Here is a 12,133-nt window from a genome sequence, read left to right on the forward strand (position 1 = left end):
TGCTTAGCATGCATGAGGTCCTGAGTTCAATCCCCAGTACTTCCATTAAAATAAATAAATAAATAAATAAATAAATAAACAAACAAACCAACCAACCAACCAACCCTATTCACCTCCCACCCAAAAAAAAAGAATTACAAAAAATAGTGGGGGAATGTTGATAGTTGATTGGAGTAGGGAATGACCTTTTAAGCATAAGTCAGAAAGAGAAGTTGGAGTAAGATTATTATAGAATAAAGAAATAGGATTATTTCCTTAAGAAAATAAGAAAAGGAATAAAACGATTATATTTGACTATACAAAATATATAATTTATTTATGTCAAAAGGATTATAGATTTATAATATATATCTATAATTTTAAGTAGGGCTTCTCCCAGTACTGAGTGAATATTTTAACTTTTAGAATTGTATCAATGTTTTATATCATGTTATAAGATTAGAGCATAAAAACCATATTTTTCTCAATTACTAGAAGAATTTGACAAAAGTAATTGTGATAAAAGCTTCTAGCAAGCAGACCAGGAATGGAAGGGAATTTGCTTTACCTGACAAATTACATCTGTTACCAACGTTCTTAGCCGATATTGTACCTCATCAGAAACTTTGGAATCATTCCCAGTTACGTCAGGATTGAAAGAATAAGCTCATTGGTCAATTCTGCATTGGCAGTTCTAGATAAGCAAAGAAATAAGAGGTCTAAGAATATTTAAAAAGGAGATAAAACAGTCCTTATTCATAAACAATATGATTATCTCCAAGGAAAATTCAAGAGAATCTAAAACAAACTTTTAGACTGAAAACTAAGTTTGGCAATGTGCTGGATACAAAACCAACACGCCAACATTTTTCACATTCCTACACAGAGTAATAACCAATTAGAAAATGTTTTTGAATAGCGTTCTCATTTTTTATAGCCACAAAAACTACAAAATACCTATGAATAAATTTATACAAGATGTCCAAAACCTTTTATGGAGAAAATTATAGAACAGCACTGAAGAGTGTAAAAGATGATATGAATATATGCAGAGACATAGCAGGTTCATGGAAGAAAAGACAAGACCAGGAAGATGACACCTGTCCCCATGTTCGTCTAGAAACGCCATGGAATTAAAATAAAAATTCCAGCAGGGTTTTCCATGGAAGTTGACAAGCTGACCCTAACATTTGGATAGAAGAGAAAAGAGACCATAATAGTCAGGGTTCTCCAGAGAAACAGAAGCAATAGGTTACAAAAGCAGACTTACTACGCAGGACTGGGAACTGGCTGATGTGATTATGGGGGCTGAGAAGTCACACGATCTGCTGTCTGCAAGCTGGAGATGGTAATTCCAGTCTTGAGAACCAGGGGAGCCCATGGCTTAAATTCCAGTCCAAAGGCAGGAGAAGACCGAAGTCCTCACTCATATATGTAGGCAGGATGGGAACAAATCCTCCTTTCCTCTGCTTTTTTGTCCTATTCAGGCCCTCAACAGATTAGATGATGCCTGTCCACTTTGGGGAAGGCAATCTGCTTTACTGAGTTCACCAACTCAACTGCTAATCTCATCCAGAAACATCCTCACAGACATACCCAGGAATAATGTTTAATCTGGGCACCTCATGGCCCAGTCAAGATGATACATAAAATTAACCATCACAAGAGTTAAGACATAACTGGAGAGCTTGCTCCACCAGATATCGAGACTTTGTAAAAAGATACAGTAAGGCAGACGGCATGCTATTTGAGTTGGACAAAATTCAGAGACTTGATGCGGGACATAGAAGACCCTACAAGGCAGGGCGGAAAGTATGCACTAGTCAAGGAATGAGTCTGGAAAAACTAGTTATCCTACTGGAAAGAAAATTAAGTCACGATCTTGTCTCGCAAAGACAAATTCCAGACAGACTAAATATCTAAATATACAAAAGAAACCACGAAAACTTCTGGAAGAGAATAAAGGAAAATCTCTTTATGACCTTGAATCAATCTTAAGGATTCCATAGACAAGCACAAGAAAACAAAACCCTTAAGGAAAAAGTAGACAAATATAATTACACTAAAATTATAAACCTAAATACAACCCCAAAACACCTTAAACAAAATTTAGAAGACAAGTTATAGACAGGAAGAAGATATCTGAGTGCGCGTAATCAGCAAATGTTAGTATCTAAAATATGTAGAACATTTTTACAATCCAATAAGAAAAAGACAAATATCCCCAAATGGGCAAAATGTATCAAGAAGCAAATTCAGAGGAGATAATCTGCATACCAAATAAATGAAAAGTTGCTCTATTTCTTTAGTTATTAGGAAAATACTATCTCATAGCCAAGGAATTGGCAAAATGAAGAAAAAGGAGCTCTCATACACTGTTGGTGTAGGTGTTACTTGATACATCAGGATGGGGTGGAATTTCTCACTCTACCTCTGTGGATCTATAACCTAGAGAAAGTCTGATCTGTGTGTAAGGAAGGACACAGCCGACTGTTCTTCACAGCATTGTTTATAATGGTAAAGAATGGAAATAGCTTAAGTGTTCATCAACAGAAGAACAGGTAAGCAGATTGTACTATATTCAGTCACGGAGTATTAGAGAGCAGTTCAAAAGAGGGAAGTAGAGCAACGAGGGTAAAACTCATCAAAACAATGAATGAAAGGCAAGCTTCTGAATAACACCCCATATGATGCCGTTTTCAAAACTATGGTCTTATTACGGATACAGGCACACCTGGTAATAGTACAAAACGTGGAAATGGATACTGGGTGGGGTAACCTTTACAGCAAGAGGAAGGGAATAAATCAAAAGTGGAAATGGAGAACGGCAAAATGTTAACATTCGGCAGACCTGAGTGTTGAGCATGTGGATGGATGTCGGTTATACCACTCTCTAGACTAATACATGTGTGAAGCATTTTATAACAAAAGTCGGGAAATTGTTGCCTGTGCTTTATAAATTTCTTCCTGATGGTAGAAGATTTATGGTAGGAATTTTATTTCCCCTAAAACACTTGCCACCACCTTTGCTCCAAAACAATAGCTACTCCTTGACTTCTTATTCTATGACCTGGACACTTGATAGTTTCTCAATCTTATATACAGTAAAAATAAAAACATCTTTCGAAAACTTTATTATTCTTGTTTACACATGATATAAATTCTAAGCTAAAAACTGTGTCTTTGCTGTGCAAACACAATTTCAAGTATGTCTGCCTTTCCCTTCTCAGCCCTAAACGAACTGTAGCTTCTAAGTTGGTCCTGGATAGAAATTCCAGGGCCACCAGTGCGTGCAGCTTTCCAAACACCATGGAAACATAAGTGATTAGGAAGCTCTGGAGTCGTCCTTATCCATCAGTGGCCAGAATTGTAACTGGAGAATTATGAGCTCAACAGTGTGTGGAACAAAGCTAATTCCTTCTAGTCCGTGTATGTTGTGAGCATAAAACATCTTGGACATAGTTAACGTGTAGCTTCCATCTGGCATTTTTCATATTATGTAAAATTGTTATGTCAGCAACAGATGGTAGAGCTAAGTGTTGAGATTTTACTTATGCCCAGTTATCAGGTTTGCAAATCTGAACATCAAACAGTTCACAGGTCTGTGGAAATGCATGAGGTGCTAGATTTTGTCCTGTTGTGAAATATTAATTTCTTATCTGTTTCTCCTCTTCTTCTTCCTAACAATCCTTAATTTTCTTTTGCCATCCTCATCTGAGCTCCTGAGTTGACTCCTTGACCATTAGTTCAGCACACATTTTCAGTAAATTGAAGGACTTACAAGCTCGTATGAGTAAAGTGTATTTATCTTCTCTCTGTTGCTTGATGTGACCAAAAAAGATGCTAGACGTGATGTTTTCCAGCAGCCATTTAGTGAACATGAGGAAACCTTAGCTTTAAGATAAAGCTGGTGCTGAAGACAGTGGAAAGGAGACTCAGAGAAAGTGTGAGTCTTTAACCTTATCAAGCTGTTGATTACCTATCAACTGCCCAACCTCTCTGGACATGGTTTTTGTTAGATGAAATATTCTCTTGTTCAAGTCTGTATGAGTCGGGGTTTCTTTTACTTAGAGCCCAAAGCACTATGATAAAAGATGGAGAAACTTTCATATTCATTAACTTAGAAATCTCTTGCTATAAAACTCATGAAATACAGTTGATCCTCGAACAGAGCAGGGGTTAAGGGCACCAACCCTCTGCGCAGTCAAAAAACCCACACGTGTAGTCTGCCCTCCAGAAGCACAGTTCCTCTGTATTTGCCATGCCGTATCTTCAGATTTAACCCACTGTGTGCAGATCGTGCAGTGGTATAGTAATTACTACTGAAAAAAATCTGCATGTAAGTGGACCCACGGTGGTCAAACCCATGTTGTTCAAGGGGCAACTGTACAAAGAAAAGGAACCACAGACCTGGGTCAAGAGCATTTGTCTTCCTACTTCCCAACTTGGAGGCCACTGTGTTCACTGCCTTTTACTGTCATTCACTGACGAGGAAGGAGCCCTGAAATCCAGCCTAGGACAGCACACTGATTTATAGTTCTTACATTTGTTTAGCACTTGACAGTTTTTTTCAAACATTGAAGTATAGTGCATGTATCTTTTGGAATTAGAGTTTCCTCCAGCTACATGCCCAGGAGTGGGATTGCTAGATCATATCATAAGTCTATTTTTAGTTTTTTAAGGAATCTGTTGCGAAAGGCTCTTTTTCTGTGTTACGTTACCTGATTCTGAAGTTACCTGGCGAGAAGAATACACTAGCTGATCAATTTGTGTATTTGGGACTAAGTCCTTTATAAGAGGAATGGAAAAGTGGCTTTCAGATGAGTTTCACTGAGGATATAATTAGTATCTGATAATAAATGAAAATGAGTCCATGCAAAATAAAGACACCATTTAGAAGGCTTCCAACACAGCATCATGCTATACGACTGGACTACTCATACTGAAACGGACTTACCTGAACCTACATTCCCAAGGTCTTCTGCTTCCTCTCCTCTCCTCTCCCTTCACTTCTGACTACGGTCATCTGGCCCTTCAGACATCCCTGCAAATACTACCAAATCTGTTCCTGGGTGGGTGGAGGCAGCACGTCGTCGTATTTAAAGCATGATTCTAGATCTAGGTTTGCAGATGCAAAGCCCAGCTGTGACCACAACTCCTTGACGTTGGGCAACTTATTTAATATCTCTGTGCCTTAATTTCTTTATCCACAACATGAGGATGACATTAATAGTACTTACCTCTTAGGGAGGCTGTGAGGAGAAAATGAGTCCATATTTGTAAACCTCTTGCAACACTGCCTAGGAGACGGTAAGTTTTACGTGCTTATTAAATAAAATGCCCCTGTGTCTTTGTATGTGTTTTTCCTTCTGCTCCGATGTTTATCCTCCACTCGGTCAGCCCTCATCCTGTCCCTTTGACTTTCTTGACTTATTGAGGTATAACTGACACGCAATAAAGTGTACGTATTGGAAGTTTTGACATAGGTATACGTTCATGAACACATCAGCACGATCAAGATAATGAACACTTCCACCACCCTCAAAAGGTTTCTCACGCTCTTTATAATTCCTTTCTCCTCTCCCTGTCCCCTCTTCCCCCACAACTGCTAGTCTGCTTCCTGTCACTAGAGATTTGTTTGAATCATGCAGTTTTATAAAAATGCAATCATATGACTGGATAAAGACGATGTGGTATATATACACAACAGAACACTACTCAGCCATACAAAAGGATTAAATAATGCCATTGGCAGCAACATGGATGGACCTAAAGATGATCATACCAAGTGAAGGAAGTCAGAGAAAGACAAATATATGATATCACTTATAGGTGGAATCTAAAAAAATGACACAAATGAACTTATTTACAAAACAGAGACTCACAGACATAGAAAACAAACTTATGGACACCAGAGGGGAAAGGGGGAGAGGAGGGATAAATCAGGAGTTTGGGATTGGCTGATACAAACTACTATGTACAGAATAGCTAAACAACAAGGTCCTACTATATAGCACAGGGAACTATATTCAATGGCTTGTAGTAACCTACAATGAAAAAGAATATGAACATATTTATATGTATAATAGAATCACTATGCTGTATACCAGAAATTAATACAACATTGTAAAAAAAAAAAAAAGAAAACGCATTGCTGGGGGATGAGAGACTCCTAACAGGAGATGGGCTTAACGACTTCCCACCCATCTGGCCAAAGCATTCTGTGTTACCATCTCATTATTCCTGCTTCATAGTAAAATTTGAAAATAAAAAAGGGAGGTTCTATGCTCCCACCGTTTAATTTATAAGCTATTTCTTATCTTTCCCCATTGTGCCCCTTTTCTCTCCTGACTGCATTTGCTAAAGAAACACATGACTGTCTAAGCAGAATGCCAGAAGCAGGTCAACAGATGACTGTGACAAAGGAGCAAAAGAAGAACTAAAAGCCTCCCCTTTCTCGATGTTATTCAGCACAGAAGAGTTAACACAATATGCTGTAGATGTTTCATCAGAGGGGTCTTGCCTTGATCTGGCATTTGCCATTGCTTCTACTCAAACAACAGGAACTGGCCGATATGTCTGAGTAGAAATGTTCATATGTTTTCCTAATTAAAAGGAGCATGGATCACTTCAAAATAAACCAGAGCAATTACCTTCTGAGAAAATCAACTGTGTCGCAGCTAGGAACATGTTAAGAGTTTAGCCTCTGTGCACAGACTGGGTTCCCAGGCTCAATGAAGGTATCCTAGATGGAGCAGTGGGAAAGACTGCCATGTTGAGCCTGCTTAGAGTTGAGTACGGGAGGTTGAGGTCAACCTTATCAACAGCATATCACGAACTCCAACTGGATTTGGAGACTGGAGCTACCTCTCCACCAAGGTGATGATTTAGCAGTTCTTCAGCCTTGGCACTGTTGCTATCTGGGGCTGGATCATTATCTGCGATGGGAGCTGCCACTCGCATCGGAGGACGTTTATAGCAGCATCCCTCACTTCTCTGTACTAGATGCCAGGAACACTTCACCTGCCCCTTGAGTGATGGCAACCATAAGTGTCTCCAGACATTGTCAAGTGTCCCCTGGGAGCAAAATCACATACCTGGTTGAAAATCATTGGTTTTGATGAAAATGGCCATGAATGAATGTCACCCTTGCATCATGCCTATGTTTGTGCATTTTGATTACAGAGATTTACTGTTTTTTCAGGTGTTTCTTCTAAAGCTTCTGTTTGAACTTGTGCACCAGCACGAGGAAATGAAAGAATGCTTTTAAGGACCTCCTGTTCTCTCATATCCTTCCTTCTCATTCACACCTGCCAGGGTTTTTTCCCCCTCTTCCTATTGAGAAATAAGCATTGTCTCATTGAACTGAATTAGGTTGGGTTTACTCTGCTTTCCTGCTGCACTAACTCAATGAGTGCATACTTCTCCATAACAAAAACTACTTTCTGACAGATGGTTTAAACTAGCCAGGCTTCATTTAATAAAGCATTCCAAAGGGTTTCGTTTGATAAAGCATTACAAGACTGAATTTCCTAAGCATCACAAAAGTGCTAAAGGGATATATGAAAGCTTCTTTCAAGAAAAAGGCTGCTAGGCTCTAGCGCCCAGGGGTTCTGTTTCCCTGAGGACTTTCTGTAGCTTGAGGGAAAAGCAGAAACTCTCCAGAAGCATTCTTTTTGGCCTGAGCCTAGCTGGGAGCTAGAAGCTTAATTAATGTTTACAAAATATTTGAGATGAAAAACACCATTAGCTCAAACCACTGCTATGAAAAGTGTTAGTTTCAAAATCTCACTGACACATTAGCATCTGTCTTAACCAGCCAAGGGAAAGAGAAAAGACTAGAAGTACCAAAGGGTGACAGAGGAAATGATGAAGGGCCTAATAGGACTCCAGGCACCACAGAAGGTGACACTGAGATAATGACGGACTCGGGAGCTGGCGTGCTGTACGCGGCCCTGCTACCCAGGGCAGGCTTGAGCAACTGATTATTTACGTGGGGTGAATAATGGAAATGCTTGTTTGTTTTATGTCCCAGATGTTGCTCAAATAAGAAATCAACACACTCATGTCCAGAGCAAGAACCAGGAAACAGAATTGTAGCTGGGGGTTAGGACTGAGACCCCGGGCTTTCTTAAGGGGCGTTTTACATGGACTATTTGAGGAAAAAAGCCAAGTGCCTGATGGAGAGTGTGGCCAACTGGAAGTGCATTTCCTAAGAAATATTGATTCCAACAAGCACGTCAGCACTTGCTGTACTGCTTTTGGATTGGCCTCAGGCTTTCAAACAAAGAAAACAGGACAGCGGAAAGAGCACTTGACAACTGGACAATTGTGTGACCTTGGGTCACCTCTCTCGGCCATGGTGGTGCTGGACTAGTTGATCGCCATGTTCTTATTCGGCTTTCACATCTGTGAATATACACACCAATATACATACAATATATACACCGATATTCCTCCTCCTCCGTTCCCCTTAACCCTTTAAGAATTCAATCTGTAGCCTAATTTTCTTTAGGAATAACCACATTTTACATAAAGTATGTCCACATTGATCACTCCTAGCTATTAAAGTATTTCATAAATGCGAGCTTAAGATTCCTGGTACAGATGTCGTTATGGAGAAACTGAACAAATAAAGAAATGGACGGGGGAAAGGTATAGCTCAGTGGCATAGCGCATGCCCAGCATGTACAAGGTTCTGGGTTCAATCCCCACTACCTCCATTAAATAAACAAATAAATAAACCTAATTATTCCCTGGTTCCTACATTCCCCCCAAAAAACAAACAAAAAAACTCCATTTGCTTTAAAAAAAAAAAGAGAAATGGATATAAGAAAATGTGATTGTGAATACTATTTAATAGTCATTGAATGTTAAAAATTCTATTAACAAGATATATAGCTAATACAAAAAAAGTATTCCATTTTTCTTTCATTCCCATGGACACCAGTGTTGATGGAGATGCCATTATCTCTCGACTGGGTATCTGCAAAATCCTGTGGCCATTAGTGTTGTTACAAACACCACCATCTCTTCCCAGAATACCTAAAAATGTGAGGATAAATAATATAGCTGTGGACAAATGATTTCTTACCTGGATATCTGTAAAATCCCAGGGTCACTAACATGGCTAAGGACACATCACTCTTTACCTGGGCAAATAAAATATCCCAAGGCCATCACTAGCCTGGTAAGGGACAGAACAACTTACCTGGATACAAGCAAAAGTCAAAGGGCAGTGCTGCAGATACACACACAGCCATCTTCTGCCTGCATATCAGCAAAAACCTTTGGTCATTAATGTAATTAGACAAATACCATCATTAATCTGAAAGGTATTCAGGTAAGGCTGAGGATCAAGATCACAGTGGGTGGGGAGGAGATAGCTCAGTGGTAGAGTGCGTGCTCAGCATGCGTGAAGTCCTATGTTCAATCCCCAGTACCTCCATTAAAATTTTTTTTTTAATTTTAAAAAAAACAAAAGAAAACTAATTATCTGCCCTCCAACCTCAAAAAAAAAAAAAAAAAAAAAAGAGAAAATATCACAGTAGGGACATGTCATATCTTGCCTGGATATCTGTAAAATTTCAAGGTCATTATCTTGATTAGGAACACCATTAACTTTTGCCGGCAAATTTCAGGAAAACACAGTTACAGACACATTCGTAGTGTGACAGGATATCTGCAAAATCCCCTGATCACTGTGGTAGTTAGTCGACACAACTTGAAGAATACTTGCAAATAAACATGGTCACTATGCTGGCTTAAGGACACAATCCTTGCCTGCCTGGATGTCTGCAAAATTTCATGACCTCTAACTTTGGTACAAGCATCACCTTGTACTTGGAGACAAGCAAAATTTGGCCTTCAATACCATATGGAGGTTCTCAACAACCTCTTAATTGGAATCTACAACAACCAAAGAGACAACAGTGTTTAAGAACAAATCTACAATCTGGACACCTGAAAATCCTATAAGCACTACAGACTTAAAGGGAACCATAAAATCTACCCAGATACTTGCAAAAAGCAGGGTCAAGCACTTAGATAGAGATATCATCTCCTTTTGAGTAGACATCTGCAAAAATACCAATCAAGAGACGATGACTCACAACATGGATGGACTTAGAGATGATCATTCAGTGAAGTCAGATGGAGAAAGACAAATATAATATTACTTACATGTGGAATCTGAAAACAAAGGTACAAATGAACTTATTTACAAAACAGAAATAGACTCATAGACATAGAAAACAAACTACAGTTACCAAAGGGGAAAGTGGTGGGGGGAGGGATAAATTAGGAATTTGGGTAACATATACACACTATTATACATAAAACAGATAAACAGCAAGGACCTACTATATAGCACAGGGAACTATATTCAATACCTTGTAATAACCTATAATAGAAAAGAAGGTGAAAAAGAATATATATGTATATGCATAACTGAATCACTTTGCTGTACACCTGAAACTAATACAACATTGTAAATCAACTATACTGTAATAAACACACTTAAAAACTGAGATAATACACAAAATAAACTCAGAATGGATCAAAGACTTAAACATAAGACAAGATACAATAAACCTCCTAGAAGAAAACATAGGCAAAACATTATCTCACATACATCTCAAAAATGTTCTCTTAGGGCAGTCTACCCAAGCAATAGAAATAAAAGCAAGAATAAACAGATGAGACCTAATCAAACTTACAAGCTTCTGCACAGCAAAGGAAACCATACGTAAAACAAAAAGACAACCTATGGAATGGGAGAAAATTTTTGCAAACAATGAAACCGACAAAGGCTTGATCTCCAGAATATATAAGCAGCTCATATGACTTAATAAGAATAAAACAAACAACCTAATCCAAAAATGGGCAGACGACCTAAACAAGCAATTCTCCAAGGAAGACATACAAATGATCAATAAGCACATTAAAAAATGCTCAATATCACTATCAGAGAAATGCAAATCAAAACTATGATGAGGTATCACCTCACACCAGTCAGAATGGCCATCATTCAAAAGTCCACAAATGACAAATGCTGAAGAGGCTGTGGAGAAAAGGGAACCCTCCTACACTGCTGATGGGAATGCAGTTTGGTGCAGTCACTGTGGAAAACAGTATGGAGAGTCCTCAAAAGACTAGCAATAGGCTTACCATATGACCCAGGAATCCTGCTCCTGGGCATACATCCAGAAGGAACTCTTCTTCAGGATGACACCTGCACCCCAGTGTTCATAGGAGCACTATTTACAATAGCTAAGACACAGAAACAGCCTAAATGTCCATCAACAGATGACTGGATAAAGAAGATGTGGTATATTTATACAACGGAATACTATTCAGTCATAAAAAATGACAACATAATGCCATTTGCAGCAACATGGATGTCCCTGGAGAATGTCATTCTAAGTGAAGTAAGCCAGAAAGAGAAAGAAAAATACCATATGAGATCGCTCATATGTGGAATCTTAAAAACAAAACAAAACAAAACAAAACAAAAACATAAATACAAAACAGAAACAGACTCATAGACATAGAATACAAACTTGTGGCTGCCAAGGGGGAGCGAGGTGGGAAAGGACAGAGTGGGAGTCTGAAATTTGTAGATACTGACAGACATATGCAGAATAGATAAACAAAATTATACTGTATAGCACAGGGAAATATATACAAGATCTTGTGGTAGGTGACAGCAAAAAAAAAATGTGACAACGAATATATGTATGTTCATGTATAACTGAAAAATTGTGCTCTATACTGCAATTTGACACAACATTGTAAAATGACTATAACTCAATAAAAAATGTTAAAAAAAATTAAAAAATAAAAACTGAGATAATTAAGATAAAGAAAAGAGATGATGACTCTACTAATAATAATATTTAACTATGCATTTTGTTGGTGTCCAGTTAAGAGATGATGTGCTTAAGGCCCACCATCACCTCTTGATTGGCTATTATAAAGACTATGGTAAATAACGAATTTGGAATACATGGATTACCTGAACACCTGGCAAAATTCCATCAAATCTACCTTGAAACCTGCAAAAGTTCAAGGATGACACCCTAGTTAGAGACATAATCCTGTATTTGACAATACAACTGCAAAAAGCCATGGTAAAGAAAAAAAGAGGAACAAA

This window comes from Camelus dromedarius, chromosome X (assembly GCF_036321535.1).
Source record: "Camelus dromedarius isolate mCamDro1 chromosome X, mCamDro1.pat, whole genome shotgun sequence".
NCBI lineage: Eukaryota > Metazoa > Chordata > Mammalia > Artiodactyla > Camelidae > Camelus > Camelus dromedarius.